The following is a 20,365-nucleotide window of genomic DNA, read 5'->3' on the forward strand; positions in this document are numbered from 1 at the left end:
TTACTAACTAGCTACATCGTCAATAATCTATATAAGAAGCGATTCGTACCCCGAGGCTGTACAACATGATGGTATTGACTTCAAGCATAAAAAGAGACAATTATACATTCAAGAACAGCGGAATGAGGGAAAACTTTTCTTTAAACAAATTCACAGAAGCGTAGTTTCCCACAGTTACCTTCCTGTCATTCAAGTCGAATCGAGATAGCGGAAAGAATATTTATCATTTACAAACTCTAGGACCGAATATTGAAAGAGGCTGTAGATTTGATTTCCGCCGTATATATTTACTATGAATGTAAAATCAGACAATCTTATATTATATTTTTCTTTCTTTCCCCGTGTAACTGTTTGACAAGCAGTCGAAGTCTTATCAACGACATTGTTTGTAGATTTTGTTATAATATAATGGGGCGTTTATCATTACAAACAAAAATAATGAGGAACCCGAAAACATACATCTGTATTCGTTACTAACACAAAAGATTTAATCTTCCAAATCGGTATGTATGTTTGGTTAGGAACTGGATACAGTCTGTTTTTATATACTATATACGCCCCAGCATTAAAGATTATGTTTTTACTACCTAACTGATAATTATGGACGGACGGTAGAGATTAATACGTATATTTAAGCGCATTAGCATAATTTGCGTTGTACCGCTCCGGTGGCCTAGTGTTTAGTGCGTAGCCTCGGATGCGGGAGGTCGCGGGTTCGAACCTGGTGTGAGGTTAATGTGGCTTGGTGGGACATCATGCTACATGTCTTCGGCATGATCCCCCAGTGCTAGATATCAACTACGAACTGCCACACTGCAGATATCGCAGCGATATATGAATGAAAAATTGTTAAAGTTACTTTAGAAATACAAATCGAACAAATACACAAACATATTTGACGTATCATCTTACCTAAAACTTCAAGTACACTTCACGTTGCACAGAATTTGAACGACGACAACTATAAGACCGACCCCCTCCACTGTTTTGTACACAAGGGGTAGAGGTGGGGTGGAGAAAGGCGGTTTAATTAGAAAACGGAAACAGTTGCGATTGAAAGCATCAATCAATAGACAGATCTAAGTATTGGTGATTTTCCTATAAAATGATCCATTATCGTTTACTTCCCTGGCGGTATTCTATAGCTTAAGGTCTGACTTGTGTGAGGCACAGCAACACTAGTAGGTTATTAATTATATTTGCACTTGGATTAAATGCGCCTTGTCCAATAAAACGTAATGGTAAACAGCTAGATCTGATATTATGATATTTTAGGTTTTAGTCTTCTAACAATGTGTCAGAATTAATATTTTCAACGATCAAATTTTCTTTGTCAACTTCCCTTCACATTAATATTCAACAATAGGCTAAACCAATGTTTGTTTCTTCATTATCTCAACCATGCACAGGACTTCCTTCTCAAAATAAGAAACAGCTGCATCGAGAACACTGTGCTTTGAACATAAAACTTCTTAGTACGGGCTATCGATAATTGGAAAAAAAAATTTTCGAACCAATTAATAAGGATGAATAGCAGATAGATCACAATAATTTCCATGCTATGACCCAGGTGCAAAGTCCACAGGGTAGGAATGAATTCCGATGTCTTTCAATTTCCGGTTAAGTGTATATATGGACTTAGGGTGTGTCTCTCACTAGTTTCTAGTTTTGATCCATTGCCAAGGGTAGGGACAGATTCTGGGTCGTCTCCCGCCGGTCTCAGTCTCAGATATGTTGTCATTTGAGTCATTGAGCATATATATCGATACACGTAAGACATAAAAAAAGGAATTTTAACACTGATGTAAGATAAGGTCTTATCCAACCTCCACCCCACCCCCGGGGGCGCCATCATCGACCCAAGTTTTATGTGTCATAGATGAATTCAAGCACATTACACAAAGATACAAACATACTGCATTACCACATATATGTGCCTTTGAAAATCTCTGTTAGATCAAGATATACATTTCAGTATTACATGTCTTCAACAAAAATTAACGCAATTTGACGAAGTATATTCTCCATTGCGAAAGAACAAACTTGGAAAAAATTCAATAATTTCATGGCAGACTTAGTAAAAATACATTTCTTTACATAAAAACGATAAGGAAATGGAATTTTATTACTGATACGTTCTTCAGTTAGAAGTATCGTCTATCCAGGTGAGATGTTATCAGCAAAGTAGTTTATTTTCTCCCTTAAGGAAAGAGTGTATAAGATTTGTACAAGACCCAGCCGTCTCCTGGCATGGTGTCATTGATGCGTTATCTAAATCGGAAATAGCGCCTTTCCTTTGCTCGAGGAGAGAAAATAGATTCACAAAAGGATAGAAACAAAGGAAAAGGCTTTGATGTTAAAATAAATGTCAACAAAATAAATAATAAAAATACTCCAGGTGCACGTGAAGTTTTGTAAATGTTGAGCAACGTTTTGTGACATTCATATAAAATTGTCGTCTAGCATAGTTTATCAAAATCGCGTATGATACAAATTTGGTGTGAAAACTGTGTGATAGTTGGTTGAATTTTTTTTTGTTACTAACACTTTACTTCCTCTAATATATTTAAGAATATATTCAAGATTTGCTCTATCTCAATATTAAGAAAAAAATTCAAATTGAATGATATTTAAATGTTAAAACAAATTACGATTAAGATAAGGCGATAACTGAATTGTCTTTTGTACTGTCTCATTTATTTGGTGAATGTCACAATTAACCTGTCAAAATATCTATGTAATATTCGTGAGCGCAGATACGCATCAACGGAGCTAATGCAGTTTTTACCAGAGGACAAGTCTAGAACGAAATTTTACTTAGAGAACTCTTAAACAGTTTTGGCTAAATCAATTTAAAACTATTTCAACGATTAATAAAATGGCCTTTTAAAGAACTATGTGTCGACAAATCCAAGCAAAATGAAAGAAAAACTACTCTGTATTTTAATTCTCCTTTACCATGATTTCAACCATGAAAGATTGTTTAAATATTTTACATACTTGCCCTTATCTATTCATCTGAGCAGTGCTCAGCCTCTTTCGAACCCGTTGTCATTGGAACCCGGTCAACAACGGTTCATCTTTGTTAAAACTTGTTTCTACCCTATCTCTTATTTCATCTGAATCAAAGTCCGGAATCTTTCTACCTATGTAAGTTGACCCGGGTAACATTAATTATAAATCATATCTGCTTTAGGAGTCATATGTGCTAAAAAAGAAAAATTTATAACCCTATCATCAAATATGAGTAAATATATTTGTACATGATACGAAACTCGGTCTCGAGCAAAGCCGCACGATCAAAACCGGAATGATAACGAGGTTGCCCGTCGACTGATGAACGTTACAGATAGACGAAGAATCCATAATTACTTGTCTCTCGGCGCATCGAAGGTGTCCTTTTCACTCACCTGGCCGAAGTTCAGGTGTCTGTCAGGTGATCATACAGTTTTTACATTTTCGCACCTAGTTTATGAGAGGGTTATTGCCATAGATCTACATCTTGGTCATAATCAATGTTAAGTACTAGGTCAATCATGCACACCTAATGTCCTTGATCAACCTACAGGCACGATAGTTTATTCAATGTATGTTCATTTTATTAAATGTTGTGTTTTTGCTATTGTTGTTATTTATAATATATGCTTTTTAAATCGACAAATATCCCCTGCTTTTTTAATTTATTTTTTAGTTGTTATTGTTCTTATGTGTCTGTGTGTGTGTGTGAGAGAGAGAGAGAGAGAGACGGATAGAGAGGAATCATGGGGCAAGTTTCATCTATTTAATTTGAAATGAGCACAGGTACAAGAATCTATTTATTGCATCACGAAACTGCTGATTTTAATCGATTTAGCCGCACACTAGTGTAGTGAAGACAACTAGAAATTCGATCAGGTGTCTCAATCTTTACGCCATTCTGTAGCATAATGCTGTGACGTAATTGGTGACATTATGCGGTGTTATTACACGTGTGAATATATGAAAAGAATGATATGGGTATAATAAGGTAAATAACACAATGGTCATCGTGTTATTCTATGTAGGGTAGATGACAATGATTTTATACCGAATTTATGAAACGAATTTAATAATTTCAGCCTTTGAAAGTCTGAGCTTGGAAAACTGATAATTATTAAAGGAGTTTAATACATTCAAATCATTTATTCATTTGCAATTATGTTTCACATAGTTTTTATTTTAGCGGAACGAGTATTAATAGAACGAAGAACATGTAATTTTCGGCATTGCAGACAACTAAAATGACCGGATATGTGCATTATTTGAATCGAAATAAAGCTGTTCTTGGATAACACTCGACCAGTTTTGAGGCCAGCATTTATTTACCTATTTTTGTATTTTTAAAATAGACGTGAGTGTATTGACTTCATTAAGTTGATAGTTGAACCATATTTGAGTGTGGTACAAGATCCATACCCTGCGGTAATAGTAATGTAAAGGAAACCACGTGCATTACAATAGATTGCCACGCGTTTCTCTGTAAAAAAAATACATATGATCGTGTTGGCTGTCTACATCTTTAGTTTAAATTCAGTAGATGGACACGTGTTCAAGTTTTAGTTCGACATTTGAAGAATTATATGTTGGGTAAATCTGCCATATTCCGACATTCGTAACTGCTGCTGTACACTTTTGCGATAGTCGTCCGCTTTTCCCAAGTACCGATTAGAAAGACTAGCACCGTATTGTTAATAGCAAGCAAAACTGGGTACCGTGAAATATTGTGTCTCAACTTACCACGGTATACCACAACTATATTATGGACCAATAATTGTAGCGGAGCCTGAATTTTTTGTTTAATTTCGTCTGTCAATAACAGGAAAAGTTATCTTGCTCTGAATTATAACAAAATAACACCATATTATATTTGTGATATTATTAGGAAAAATATTAATTATCTTGAGAGGAAAGAAATGAAAATATTTTAGCACAGGAGAATATCAGAGCCACCCAACCCCCCACTGAATGTCCAGAAGATTATAATAGGTTAATTTGCTATGTGCATATTTAATTCTTGTATAAGTTGCACTTGAAAAGCTCTAATTGCAGTGGGATGATTAAATGTACAATGTAGCAAATACTGTAAAGACATAGTTGTGACATTAGACATCCCATTTATAAAAACACGAAGTGTTGATACTGAAGCTTATAATTTTCTGGCTACACTATTGATCTAATAGGCACGGAAACTTTGAGTGGGATGCAAACACCAAGGCAAGATATTTATCAGACAGGACCAGTAAACATTAAGCACGTTTACTCAACAGAAGAGAAAATATTTAGTGGACTTGAGAAATTATGAATAGTTCAGACAGGAAAAAGTACTATCCTTAAAACAGTAGAATTATTTGCAGTCTCACAATGGAATACAACTCCTTAAACATTCACATACGTTAGTAAATAACTTAACTAAAACATGACATGGGTGTTTGTTCGTTGTTTTGTTTCTCTTTATTCGAAAATTTTCTGAAACTTGGATTTTGCCCTGATCTGTTTCATAATTAATTTGGCCACCGTTTTGTCATACGTGACAGGCGTCAGAAATGTGATTAAAGGTACACAAATATAATTATATGTGTCACCTTTATTTGGTGTGAGATATAAAAGTTTTGTATGAAGAAAGAAAAAAAAAAAACGGAAACAAACATTGAACTATTTTGTCATTCAAAATAAAAGCGCGCTGTTAACACTGTTACAGTCGTAGCAAGATTCGTCGGGAATTTCCGTACATTCCGTACTGACGGAAGTATCGTGGTGCGTACCTGTAATGGTGCAAAATTTTGTAGCTAATTTACGCAGTACAAGCTGTCGTGGTCAGCATAATACTTAAGCATGAAGATTGACGCATGGGCTAGGGTCTGAGTAACGTAGCAGTTGGTGATGGTTAACCTCACTTGACTGACTTTTAATTCGAGTCATTTGAACGGTGAGGTAGAGATCTTATTGTAAGATCATCTAGCTGGAAATGATAAAGCTAAGACAAACCAGAGCCAACATTTTGGGAAATCTTGGGCCATTTGAAAGAGTTTTCGTAGAATGGTATTTTCCAGAATAGTTATTAATAAAGGTGGTTTAAAAAGAATTATTCTGACTTCGATGGGAGTGTTAAAATATGGCGGTTAGAGAAAGTTCACCCTTATGGCTAAGCTAAACGGTGTATGTGTTCCCAGACGAAATAAAAAAATTATTTAATCACCCTCGCAAAATTTGTTAGTCTAAGATTCTGTTGGGAAGCCAGGATTTACCCGTGAGGAAAATTAATAAGTAGTTTCTATTGTTGTATGAAGCGTCTAAGGAACGTGGATCTGGAAGATTTGAGAGACCCGGAACCAGAGAACGATTGGGCTACAAATAAAATGGAGCGAGTCTTGGAAAAGGCACAAAAAGTATTGTCTCAATCACATACAATATGCATGGATGTAAGTATGTAATTATTTTTTGAAATTATTAGTTTTAAAGCCATGCTTCACTTTTCCTTTATTACGAATATGTGCTATTAAACTAAGTAACAGATAATAGTGAAAGCCAAAAAGGCTTGTAAATTCAACAAATAATTTATTTCCGTAGAATACAAAGTGAAAAATGTAAAAAGCACTTAACGGTATTGCGAATTAAATCCCAAATCATCCTAGAAATTCTAACACAAGTCCTAATAATTCAAGTTCTGCATAAACTTTAGTGATGTTATAAAATAAATCCAAAGCAAGAAGTATTGATGTGCCTGCGATGGCATGGGTCTGTGTGTTGTCCCAACAGTCTTTTGTTGAATCACAATAATAAAATCCAAGAATATATCTTTACGTGAAATTTATTATAAATCCAAGTCTCTATTTACAAAAAAAATATTATATTTTTAGCACTTCGTGTTTCCAGAGAAGAATAATTGGAATAAATAAATTGCAGCTCAAATGACACATTAGACACAACAATAAAACAACTGCTTTTGCTCAGATGTTACAGCACCAACGAATGAACAGTTTTTAGACAAACAAGATTATATAGTATTCTACATGACCTCAGGTCACAATTAGCATTTTCTAAAAATAAAAAGTAATAACTAATTAAAATTGCATCCGAATATATACAAGATAAATTCGTAGTTATAACTAGAAGCTCTGTTGCTAAAATCATAAGAAAAAAACGTGGTAAACAACAGGTACATTCAATGTTTCATGACGATTTTCCAATGTACTGGACTCAGACTGAGATAAACATGTTGGTTGCAAATAAACATGTTGGTTGCAAAAACGACTTACGTACGGTAACAAAAGTGAACTTGATTTTGGACAATGTCAATTCGAAAATACAATTATCCTTAGCATATAACGAAGAAAACTAACAGACAATGCAAATTAAACATACATAACACCTTGTGTTCAGAAGTTAATTGTTTGCCTTCATTTTGTCGTGAATGTTACCCATTCTAGGATGTCATACAATATTTAATTGATACGAAAGTGTTTGAATTTAGTGGTCTTTTCGTAATAGAAATCACGTATTGTAGGACTTTCATGCAATACTCTGATATGAATTGTGCCAATTAAATTATCCGTCTGAAATAAGTTGTACCATGTATGCTGAGAATTGAGTTTTCTGTGTCTGGAAATGTATGTTAATGAGTTGCTAATTACAAAGTTACTTTGTTAGGACAAGGAGTGAAATCCATTGATTCGTTTTCGTATTTGTGAATTATTTTCATCCAAGATTCGGTGGTTTTATCATTAGGAATGTGTGTCGACTGATATAGTACAGCATGTGATTTGCAGCCCAAAGCTGGGTGTATTTGGTTTTATAGGACTGTGAGTATGTATTAGGTTGCGAATTGGTCACAGCTTAGTTCTGTTGAATTACGATAAGTCAATGTCGGACGTGAAAAGAGAGTTGGTGAAGCGTTTTATCCCAGGAGACAAAACACCAGACAAATATTTAGGTTGTGTATTATGTTTTATTTCAAAGATAAATAGCTCCCTACCTACAGTGGAAAAGAACGTGGACTACAACCAAGACGGTTGATGTCCCAAATGAGAGAGAGAGGGGGGGGGGGGAGGGGAGAGGGAGAGAAATACATGACAACGGCAACCTATCAACAACAGTGATTTGGAAAAGATAGGAAGCAAGGAAGAAACCAGGTGATGCTGCCGATCCGGCAATCAGAGTTTGATTATATGATGGTTTATCTGTGTAACAAAACGGTTTACTGAATTTTGCATAAATTTAGTAACTCTTTTACTAAGAGAAAGTGAATGTTTTAATATCATTTTCAATACCATTTTGTTTATGTAATTGATTAATTTTTTATATTTTACATACGGGTTCTTGTGCTGTTCTATTCTATATCTCTGCTTATGGTTCTGCTATTCCTATGCATAATTTCATATTCTGTCATTAATTGCTTGATCCGGATAATAACAATGCATTCGAACATCTCCCAGATAACGATAATCAAAGCAATATAAGGAGTGGGAAATCACACATCCCCAACCTCTGACAGTATGTACGAAAAAAATACCTCCGTAAACCGGTATACCGATAATACCGCGCACTTCTAATAGTAAGTATTGGATGGACTGATTTGGATCGATCAAATTCGCAAAAAGTGATATGTTAACGTGCCGATATTTAAAAATAACAAACCGCGAACACTGTCCGTACAGTGTACCAATTATATATTGATTTAGGTGCGGATGAAATATTCTGTCTCTCTTGTTGACATTATTTCATTCCCTCCTTACTCTGATAAAATTTCAAACTCATTCTAGCAAACAGATGGATATTTTCTTTCGACCAGCAAACGTTTTGATACATACGTTTCTTGTATAATCGTTCATTATTTCCTTTTTTTATCTTTCTAGTACTCGTTATCATCATGGTCGTTGTCGTAGTCAAAATATTCTTCTTCTTTAAAGTTCGATAATGCTTTTGGTACAGTAGTTGGTTATATCAAGAAAATCATCAGTGCTTTTTGAAAATTAAATCTAATCAGTACATTGTATTAATTACGAGGACATTTACAACAGTGTTGCCGTCTTTCCAGCAGGATGACTTTTACGTCATTAGCAAACATGACTAAACCGTTTGCAATACGGACTTTAGGGAATTAAAATTAAATTTGCAATACGGACTTTAGGGAATTAAAATTAAATTTAATTGGATAACATTGCATGTTTTTCGATAATGCAGGCATAGCTGTTTTGATACTTAACATACTGATTGGTGGATAAGATTCGCGCCAATGGTCACTCAGAATATGTCTGCTCTAGACGTGTTTCTGCTGGAACATGAGACAGATTATCTCTCTTGGTAAAGCTAGCGCTTCCTTTTAATAATGTCGCGATAGTCGTATACATTGCCTTGGCATGATTAACAAGTAATACCGTTGTTGTCCCAAAATATCACCGTCAATCAGCTAATCCAACTGAATCTATATATACTTATTGATATACTGAGTTGTTATTGATATTTTCCAGGTTCTTTAGAGCATGTGTTGATACGGTAGCACTAGAAATATAAAGAGGCAAAAATTAGAGAATGAGATCAATCTGATAATGTATGTTCTCTTAATTTGCTCGGCATACTTCCACTCACTTACCACATTGGTAGACTTTGCAATAAATAATATTTACCTTATTTTTTTTAATGTTCTTCAGATGTTACATTTACATTTTAAATGTATGATTGAGAATTTGTGTCATTGTTCTCAATCAGTCTCTTCATTAGACCTGTCATATTACAAAATGCTGCAATTAACAGTTTGGCGCTACGGACAGTGAATAAGAACAGAGATGTCTAACTTCTCCGGTTTCTTTTGAGTAAGCTATCGCCTACACGTTTTGGTCTCGATTTTATACCATTCATCAATGTACATAGATATAATCGGAATTGACATTATATTTCAGTGTAAGACATCGTACTGAGAATGATTAAAGACTCAATCCATAAAGAATGAAATGGAATGTCCCCGAGTTTATCACAAAGATCTAATGATTTCCCATAGGTTACATGTAACCTCGCCCGAAACCTGAAACGGTTAAGATATTTGGCACCATGGCTGACCTTGACTCGTACATCCTGCGATGAAACTGGAGTCAAACACAAATCGCAGGCCTTCTCTGAAAGAAATGTGAGACATCGGTCAGCTGTTTTTGTTTACTAGTATGGTGATATTTGAGGCTTTATAATGACATTGATCTTTTATATATATATATATATATATATATATATATATATATATATATATATATATATATATATATATATATATATATATATATATATATATATAGACACACACACTCACACAAAAAAGGTCTTCAAAAAGCCAACAATGGATGTCTGCTAAAAAGATCACCTTGTGCGTATTGATTCAAATTGAAGCCAGGGTAAGGAAACAGGAGAATACAGATGCAAAGACATCAAGTGCCCTTTACTACTACGTACAAGAATTAATCAACATCAGTTACTTACCATATAAATTAAAGGTAAGGCTGTGTAAGCAAAAAGGTCACAATATCATTTACGTCCTGACATACATGGTTTGTGCCAGCCAATATATCGTCACTTTAGAAAAAGAATGAACAATTACAAACATCATTTAAGAAACAAGGTCAGCACGATATTTTTCAACTATTTTAACTCAGCCTTACAATCTTTTAGCCCATGCTAAGTAGATGTCATATAATTTCATACAAATACATTGCTCGATTTCATTGATGATATTTATCTTTAAATTAATGATGTTTTCTCAATCTGATTAAAGTCAGATTTCCACTGTCCTACGTGAAGATTTGACAGCGAGCGCTTAGGGGTCATTTTCTGGTGACCTATATCAATGCTATAATCGCTAATTTTATAAGCCAATCAAATGAAGTCTTACACTTGTGCGTTTGGGAGACTGAGCAGTATATATGTGTGACGAACGATTTGATTCACTTTCAAATTTCTGAAAGCTGCATTTCCATTGGCTAATTCAAAGGTCAGCATAACATGACCTGTAAACGGTCGCCATCAGACAGTGAAAATGGGATTTAATCAGACTGAACTTTTCTTAGCCATTGATATAAAGATGATTTTGAACAATGTTTGCGGCTAATCCTTTATAATAATATTTTTCTTACCAAGTCAATCAACTCTGGAATCATGAAAAATCCTTTATTGAACTTACATAATTCCGATTTTTTGAACTTCCGATTTTGACGAACATCCGCCACCTTTTTAACTATGTGGCAGAATCAAAAGTAAAATTCTCAGCGTAACTTCATTGTAACGGCGACCAAATATTTTCCTCAAACATCGATTGACAAATGTTTGTATCAATGATCTTTTAAAGCACCTATATCGATTGATAAGAAGATTGTTCCTTTAAGTGCACACTGCTACCCAAATACCCGTCAAGAATAATGAGATAATAGTATTAAAAAAAACAATAAAAAGAGAAAGGAAAGAATGAGTTGAGTCTAAAGCAGGAAGAATAACCAGTAGAAAAAGAGCATGATTATGATTAATCAGTATATTCAGTTTCAAACACAATAACTAAAACGAATTGTTGCTAAAACACTAGTATCATTCAACAATCCGTTTTAACAAATACAGTTAATTAGATTCATTATATGTAGTCTATTGTATTAAAATTGCCGTTGGCTTAAGTGAACTCTTTCACTGAACAAACTAAGTAAATTACGTTTATTCATACCTTTAAATAGCCGCTTCAATTTATAGTCTACTTAAATTATTTAGTTAGCGATTGAAAAGGTGCGAGATGTCCGTCATAGACTTTAATTGCTTCCCAGTGCCGCTGATACTGAATAGTTAAGAGCGAGTATATAGACTGATTAGTAACCTTCAGTACCTCGATTTCATCCTAGTTAATGCAATGACGGGATATAACTATGTACCCGACTAAGGTGTCACATTATTTATGGTGCGGTTATGAAATTGTGTAGTGTTAGATACGATTCGTTTCTGATTGGTGCTTGGGTAACTACGATACGAGATGACAGGAGACTTGGATGATTCACTTTACTCCAGGTAGAAAGGAATGTTCCAATTGTCAAAATAAACTAGAAATGGACTTTTAATATAGGACAAAGGCAATATCGCCCAGAAAGAATGCATGACCGTATTTATACTGGGCGCAGCGGGGAAGATGGATCCCGTCTTCAAGGTTGTTTCTCAGACTGAAAATTATAGCCGGCAATCAGCACGCAGCTCTGATTGAAATTAATTGCAATTCTGAGATACTTGATACGGTAGGAAGCTAGCTTGATAGACCTAACATGAACGTTCCAACCAAAATTTCATGGGAACTTTCCAGCTTTTCTGGCAAAGGTCATGAGAATGGCCATAGTCGTCTTCGTTTTCATCGCAATTGTAATTATCTTCTTCATTGTCGTTGTATTCGCCGTACTCTTTTTCGTAAATAACGTATACAGTTACATAGGCGCTTAAGGTGAAATGTTAATAATAATAATAATAATAATAATAATAATAATAAAGGTGGGTTAATATATACATGAGTATATATTAAAAAAAATTACAAAATATTTTGTAGGTGGTTGTATGAATTAAATATTTTATAAAGATGCAAAGCAAAATAGTGATTGACATATTATTACATTACTTTCAATTTGCTTGTTATATAGATGAACACTTATAATTTTGTTGAATTTTTATGCCCAGAAGAAAAAGAACATAACATTTCACGATGGTACACTTTTTCCTCACATGCCTATTACTAATATTATAACAGAAAACAAGGAAAGTTCGCAATTCAGTGGTTTCTGGTTCTTGAGAACGGTTGGAACCGTTACCTCGTCGGATTTGCCGCTAATTATAATCTCATGTCAGCCAACTCAAGTGGAAAATTACAGGCAAAGTTCAAAGTACATAATTTAACTAAACAAAACAGGACAAGATAGCGAGGAAGGAAACTTCGTTGTATGGTCTTATTTTGGATACGTCGAACTCAATTACCTGCAAGAAGCGAAAGACTCATCGTTGAGTTGCTCTTGATTAGACTACCAGATATTACCCCCGTTTAATACGACAAGAATGTAGCTCAATATTGATTCGACCAAAATGTTATTATTTATTTATTTATTTATTTAATTAAGCATGTATTGAACCGTCTTCAGAATAATTGATCGCGTATTTGCAGACAAGCGGTTTCGAGGTGGTAAAAATCATGAACACATAATGGATGATGACGATACCTCGCACATCACAGCACGGTGTTCGAACACCAGTCTCGAGTGAATACAGATACTGTACAAATGTACACTTTAAGTTCTAGAGGCTGGGTTGGACCGCGTTTCAAATGAACTAGTAATGAATACATGACACGAGAGATCTAAGTGTGGCGGCCTAGATATATCTTTATAACTACTTATGTGAAAGAAAATATCCTTATGAAGGTCAAGCGACAACGAGGAGACCACAATTACCTACCTCCCGGATAAAGGGGCTGTAATCTGCGGACATGACTAATTCAGTTAATAGTGGTACTTACCATGTCTGAGTATAATGTAATTTAGACTGTGATATGTATACATTCTTGATATCAAATCCAAGGTGTACTCTCACTCTCCTTTTTTTCTATTTCAAAGAATAAAATTCATTGCTCTCGTTAAAAAACCCCAAAAGAAAACAGAACATAGACGAACACGCATATATATATATATATATATATATATATATATATATATATATATATATATATATACAACTAGCACTACTACTACTACTGATACAACACGGACTACAAAGACAAGAAAGAAGAAGATGAGTAAGAATATGATGATGTCAACAATGATGACGATGATGATGACCTTTTTAAATTCTTTTGGAGTTGCCTTTATGCTTCTTTCCATCAACGGGAGAAGAAAAAAATGTAGTATTGAAACTCTCTCGATTTTATCTTGTCAAAATGTACCCCTTACAAACCTACGACATTGGAAGGATACATTCCGGGAATTTTAAGGCGCCATGGTGGATTTTCGCTTCGATTGGAGGTATGTTTTGCTTTAAATTCTGTACTAATTAAACCTTTCAGGCAAATGACTGTGCATACCAAATGCAACAGATTATCGGCAAATCAGTTATCTTTTTTTGGTATTGTGTGGCGTGTAATTTCAACATCAACCGACTATATGTTGAGATGTCAAATGTTATCAGCAGCGCTTGGGACAAATATTTAACAACAATACTACTCGGAGAACCTGGTGACTTTGGTGCAGTAGTCATTTTTGTATGAAAACGCTTCAAAATACGTAGACATTAAATAAACGTACCTTTAATCGACAGTTCTGTCTGAATGGCGTCTCAAATTTCCCACAGTGCATCACTTCCCGTGAGGTAGGTTATTGTCCTTGAGACTACAGCAACTTGAATGTCCAATGTCCTGTTTTAGTAGCCGCGGTGACTGTGTGTTTAGGTTCGGACTCGAAACGGTTCCGGTTTTAATATGGCCATTGGGTTAATATCCAGTTCGATTGCCATGATGTGTCTCTTGGCAAGACACTTAACTGACGAGGCATCAACCTTCTGATGTTGCATTGTTTTGTTGTAAGGCCCCAAACCGAAATCAAATGTAAAGAACTCTTTTTAGAACAGAGACCTATATAACAACGTTCTCTTTCAATATTTTTAAAGCCACTTTTATACTTCATTAATATGTTTAGACTCCGAGCAGATTTAAAAAAAAAAACAAACGGTGAGAAGAAATGTTATGTAGCAAATTTTTAATACATTTCAGCATTCGTAACCTGGATGTCAGTCCCATGAACCATACTTGGAATATATCCGCAATGATCATTCGAAACTTCTCAGTCAAACAATTAATCTAGTTTTAGAAATAGCTGAAGTAGCCCGAATATATTGCATCGTGTACTGTCTCGCATCAACAGCAGTCTTCAAATCACCAAAGAAAATGCCAGCGAACTGGGGTTGTTAAATGAGGTTTCTGATACTTGATCAAATCTAAACCTCATAAGGTGCACCCCATTACCATGCTTCAGTCGTGTTACCTCATTTCGCATCGATAGTTGGTCATATTAACAATTACGTTATGGCTTTACATGCTAGATTTTATTGGTGCTCTGTCCTACAACAAAAGAACCATTCCATATACCCGTCTGGTATTTATGTACATGTTATGTTGCCACAAAACTAGCCCTAGAATACCTATTGTTTTATCCACCATGTATGTATGTATGTATGTATGTATGTATATACGCGCGCTTGTGTGTATGTGTGAGTGCGTGCGTATGAATGCATGCATGAATATATATAGATGGATGGATTCTTGCTTGTAACACAAAATAACTGATAAAAACAAAGAAGGAAAACATTCAGTATAACCTTTAACCTTTTTACTCCATGGGAGAGGTTGAAATAAAGCTTGACATTCGAAATATCCGTGTTTCCAGTCAGACAAGTCTATGGAATTTGAACGAGGCCACCGTTCATGAGGTTCATATAGGTATTAAATATGATGACGTAGGAATACCTGTTTGTTTTTATAAGTAATTGTTTGCTTCAAAAACTGTCCAGGTATAAAGAAAAGAGGCAATAAAATCGTTGTTACTGTCAGTGAGACGGTAATGTTGTGCCAGTCTTTAAAGTGATCGTTCTTCCAGAAATAATAAATTGACCACCCAAGTGTTGTCTCCCCCTAGTAAATCACGTATAATGAACACGTATATGTATCAATAGATAAACTACAGTGGGTTAATTTATTTTACGTGTCATTCATGAAACGTTTTCGCTAGTCAAAGTACTCTGTACTGTTTCGCTATGAGTCTTTTCCTTTCAATATTTTCATTCCAGTACATTGAAAAGCTGTATACATTGTACCAGAAACAACCCTAGGATGTACGGGGTCCAAGGCACCAAGCGATGAGCGGGACCCAAAGCAAAATAAAGTTGCATTGCGGAGTTGATTTCTTTTAGCAGCGCGGGGCGCCTGAAAGCGCAGGGCCCAAGGCGGTGGCTTCATACGACTTGCCCTAGGGCCGGGCCTGCATTGCACCAGGTTAAACCGGATCATGAATCTTTCATGACAGCGGGACCAACGATTGAATTTCAAGGAAATGGGGTATTATAGGTGGGTGGGTGGGATTTCCTTTTTACGTTAATTGTTTCTCTTTCATAGCAAACTCTTTTTTTTAAAACTATGAAATGTATCTTTAGCTACTGTATTTTTCTTTAAGAATATTTTCATGTATTTTGAGGGTCGAAAATTTTGCTTTAAAACGGACCCACCATCTTCCTGAAAATGGAATCGTCTGCCCCGTATTAATTATCGGTCTTGCGATGGTCCCGCAATCCTTTGCTGCAAGGAACATTCGTCAGGTGTATGAATGAATAGGAAACCGACAGACAAAATGCAACTTTAGAATATTAACTGCATATTCCTAAGTGACTAGAACCTGCAGAAAATGCATAACTCAGAACCCCATACCAAGCGACAAAATTCGTGAATTTGAACCGTTATAGGTTCAATATTTGCACAGTCTATAACCTGGACCTTACGTTACTACATTGTTGTGAACCTAAATGCGTTATTTTTGTTTACTTTTTGTGTGGCTGTACAAGTTAAACAGTGTAGTCTGGAAACTTCAGTATATAGGTCTTAATGTATGTTATCAATGTATCAGTCACGTTTGTGTATCGAAAAAACATCAAGAAGGTATGTTAGCCCTAAGGTACAAACATCATTCCATAGGGTCACATGGCACGATTACAGACTGTGTATTCCTATTTCAGTCAAGGTTAAAGTGAAGTCTCTGAGCTGTAGTGGATGACCTTTTGAATGAGTAATGGAATATTTAAATGTGCACATATTTTACATTGCTGTGTGTGTGTGTGTGTGTGTGTGTGAGAGAGAGAGAGAGAGAGAGAGAGAGAAAGAGAGATGTTCATTTTGTCATCAGACACATCATAAGGTCCACATGGGCGTCCGCACATAGGATCAAATGGGGATACTTGACCCGCCTCGCCCCCCCCCACCTCCGTCCCCGATTTCACCTCTAAAATTGTTTTCGCCTACATCTGTAAAACTTAATAGCTGACTACTAGATCTTTGCCTCATCCCCCCTCCCCAGCACCTCACCCATATTTCTTCGTGCGCCCCTGTACTTCCCTGCTGGTTACTAATGACAATACTTGCATAAGTAAAAACAAAACAAAGAAACAGACAACATTGTTGCTTGAGAAGGGTACCATATGGAAACGCGAGCAAATTTGCATAAAACAGCGTTGCTATTATATGTTTTACATTTGTGAAATCAGGGGCCCCGAGTGGCCGAGTGGTCTAAAGCACTCTCCGTTACGGATCACTGCCATCTCACCTCTGTCTGCGCTGGTTCGAGTCTCGGATTCAGCCAGCGTGGGTATATGAGAAAGCTTCTCGGGTTCTTCCTCCACCATTGATACTGGCCGCCATGTATCGTGTGCTGAAAAATGGCTATAAACCCCATAACAACAACAACAACAACATTTATGAAATCAATATAAATTAATGACATGTATCTTCTTTCACGCTTATAATAGAATTAATACTGGAAAATCTATTCTAAGAATGAACAAGCGGGGAAATCTGTGAATGCTTAGTTTCATCTGCCTTACCATAGCACTAATACGTAATTAACACAGCAATTTTATTTTTTTTTGGATTTTAACAAAAGTGATAATGGTGAACGCACAAGTTTCATGATCACATATTCAATATCGTCGAAGAAACAGATGTACCAACAAATGTTCAAGGAAATATACCCTCGTGATTAAAGTGTATGTGATCACCTGAGCTTGAAAAGTATGTCGATATAACCTACTTTTGCCGATAATTAGTAGAAACCTACAAGATGAAAGTAATATTAACATTCCTTGTTGTACATACTACATTGTTAGAACAATAGGGCTAAATGCGAATACTTCACTTAATCACTGGAGTTCGAAAATAGGTAACTGTGACACATATTGCCTTTAAATGGATAGCATTTTCCAAGACGAATACCGCAATGAATCTTCAGAACCGTACATAAGACAGTGTCAGAAAAAGCGAGCTGGATGCACTGAAGCCTGAAATACAGTTCATAGTTACCAACGTTTACCGGTGGCAGGTATAGACAATATTCTTCGAGAATTATGCGAGCATTCGGTGGTTCTTATCGTGTTTTTTTTTCAAGGTTCTTCCTTCACCAGTTATGCTGACCATCATACATAGTCAACCTGTCATGTGCCGAAAAAATGCGTTACATCCACAACAACAATAACAATAACGAAAGCAGCAGAAGCAATGTTGACGCATGTACTGATAGATACTGAAAAGTGATGTCTGTGTCTCGCCCATGCTTCGTAGACATCAAATAAAATTTATGTGGGAATAATATTATCATCAAACACATCTGAGATGTTTTAAGTTATGGAGCTAACTGCTGTTAATTCCGTTTTATGTATAGGGTTACATGGGTAGAAATTTTCCTTGACACTACCCTTCATAAAAAAAAAAATCCAACTGTATAGGGCTCACTGACGCGGTCAATATGAAGTTTCATTACAAAAGTTGATGTGTATTCAGTCAATGCACGTACGCAAAAACCGACATATTACATAAACATGGCGGGACAAGCCATTTTATTGTTTAAAACTGTCACTGAAGCCTAATGTTGAATAACAAAAAAGAATCCAAATAACACGAAAAACTTAAACACGGCAATGCCGATCTTTATGCCGAGTAAATAGTTGTCTTTTCACGTTTCAAGACGACCTCTGCACCAAGTAAGCGCCTCTGCTATCTGGCGATTTACTATTCAATTATGGATAATATCCCTAGGTCGACCAACTCTGAGCTCACGGTAGGTTAAGAGTAACTGACTAGTTCAAACACTTGGCTGTCGTTCGTTGTCTCACCTTAAGAATGGACCCACTTGATGCAGTGGATGTTTTGTTCTTTACCGGTACAGTATACGCAAAGCAAAGTAGACAAAATATTTAGGTCTCTAAAGTTAATTAATCTCCATCAGTGAATTTAATTTTTTAAAGAGCTTCAAAACAATATTATGTAAGTGTATAATAATGTTAGTAATGCATACTACGGCTATAAATTGATTACTACAACAATAATAAAAACTGTTTTTTCTTTCTTAATTTAATGAGGGATCACCTTCAAATACCCGGATGTAAAAACTCCTATCTTAAAACTGTCAGGACTATCGTATCGTATGTCTTTATTTTGGTATAGAAAAGGAATATTATTTATATCTTTATTCCTAAAACATAACTTACGTTATTAACTAATCCTGGTCAGCCAAACCCATACATACACATATATTTTATGTTCACTCATTTCCAGGCTGGTTCCCATTTTTTAACATAATTAGTACCATGTGTCCTGAAATACTGAAACCGAGTTTGTTGCTGTCAATCAACAGACCCCAGTTGATTCCAGGCATTGAACAGCGCCATAAATTCTCGTATTTAAACGTCGTATATTATAAATGCGGTAACAATCTCTGTGTAATTAAGCATAAAGCGCATAGGAAACAAACGCATCAAATGCAGTAGCAGTCTCTACTTTAGCACAAAGCTACTTGGCTAGAGTAGATCGCTGCTCTCTGTACAAACAGTGTGGAGTAATCGAGAAGACACTTTATACGCCTTAAGATAGAAGTTTACACGTGGAAAATTTCATCCCATGGACTGCTTTCGATCAACAAGCCAAATTTGATTTGGTATTTTTGTCCAGCTATATCGAGTCCGAGATAAACACCAGGGTCTGGCATAGGCACATTAGCTTGATTAAAATAGCATGAGTTTTTATTAATACAATCAGGGGCTCGAATTAAACACCCGCAATGAACGGGAATGCTCTTACTAACTGACAGACACGCTGTTTGTTTCTTTTCACACGTAAAATCTCATTTTCGGAGGCAAAAATGGGTGAAATTCTTCGTATTGTGCAATTTTTAAACTCGCCTGCATGGTGCAGTTTTGAAAAAGGTCTAAAATTTGAGTGCGACAACGATATAATTTTACGTTTGAATAAACTTATATTAATGTTTTCATTCTTGTGTGTATGTGTAAGTGTGTGTGCTTGACATTATGTGTATGTGTAAGTGTGTATGCTTGACATTATGTGTATGTGTAAGTGTGTGTGCTTGACATTATATGTATGTGTAAGTGTGTGCTTGACATTATGTTTATGTGTAAGTGTGTGTGCTTGACATTATGTGTATGTGTAAGTGTGTGTGCTTGACATTATGTGTATGTGTAAGTGTGTGTGCTTGACATTATGTGTATGTGTAAGTGTGTGTGCTTGACATTATGTTTATGTGTAAGTGTGTGTGCTTGA

The 20,365-nt window shown here is 35.6% G+C and overlaps 1 long non-coding RNA gene across 1 annotated transcript; it reads right to left on the bottom strand.

The window, feature by feature from the left end:
* Nucleotides 1-9,636: 9,636 nt before the first annotated feature.
* Nucleotides 9,637-14,386, bottom strand: LOC149786897 (uncharacterized). Its single transcript, XR_016425227.1, has 2 exons — nt 14,304-14,386; nt 9,637-10,127 (listed from the first exon to the last, which is right to left on the bottom strand). It is a non-coding gene; the product is annotated as an uncharacterized LOC149786897 (long non-coding RNA).
* Nucleotides 14,387-20,365: the final 5,979 nt, after the last annotated feature.

Source organism: Sinohyriopsis cumingii, chromosome 12 (genome assembly GCF_028554795.1).
Source record: "Sinohyriopsis cumingii isolate HCF-2022 chromosome 12, ASM2855479v2, whole genome shotgun sequence".
NCBI classification, from domain to species: domain Eukaryota; kingdom Metazoa; phylum Mollusca; class Bivalvia; order Unionida; family Unionidae; genus Sinohyriopsis; species Sinohyriopsis cumingii.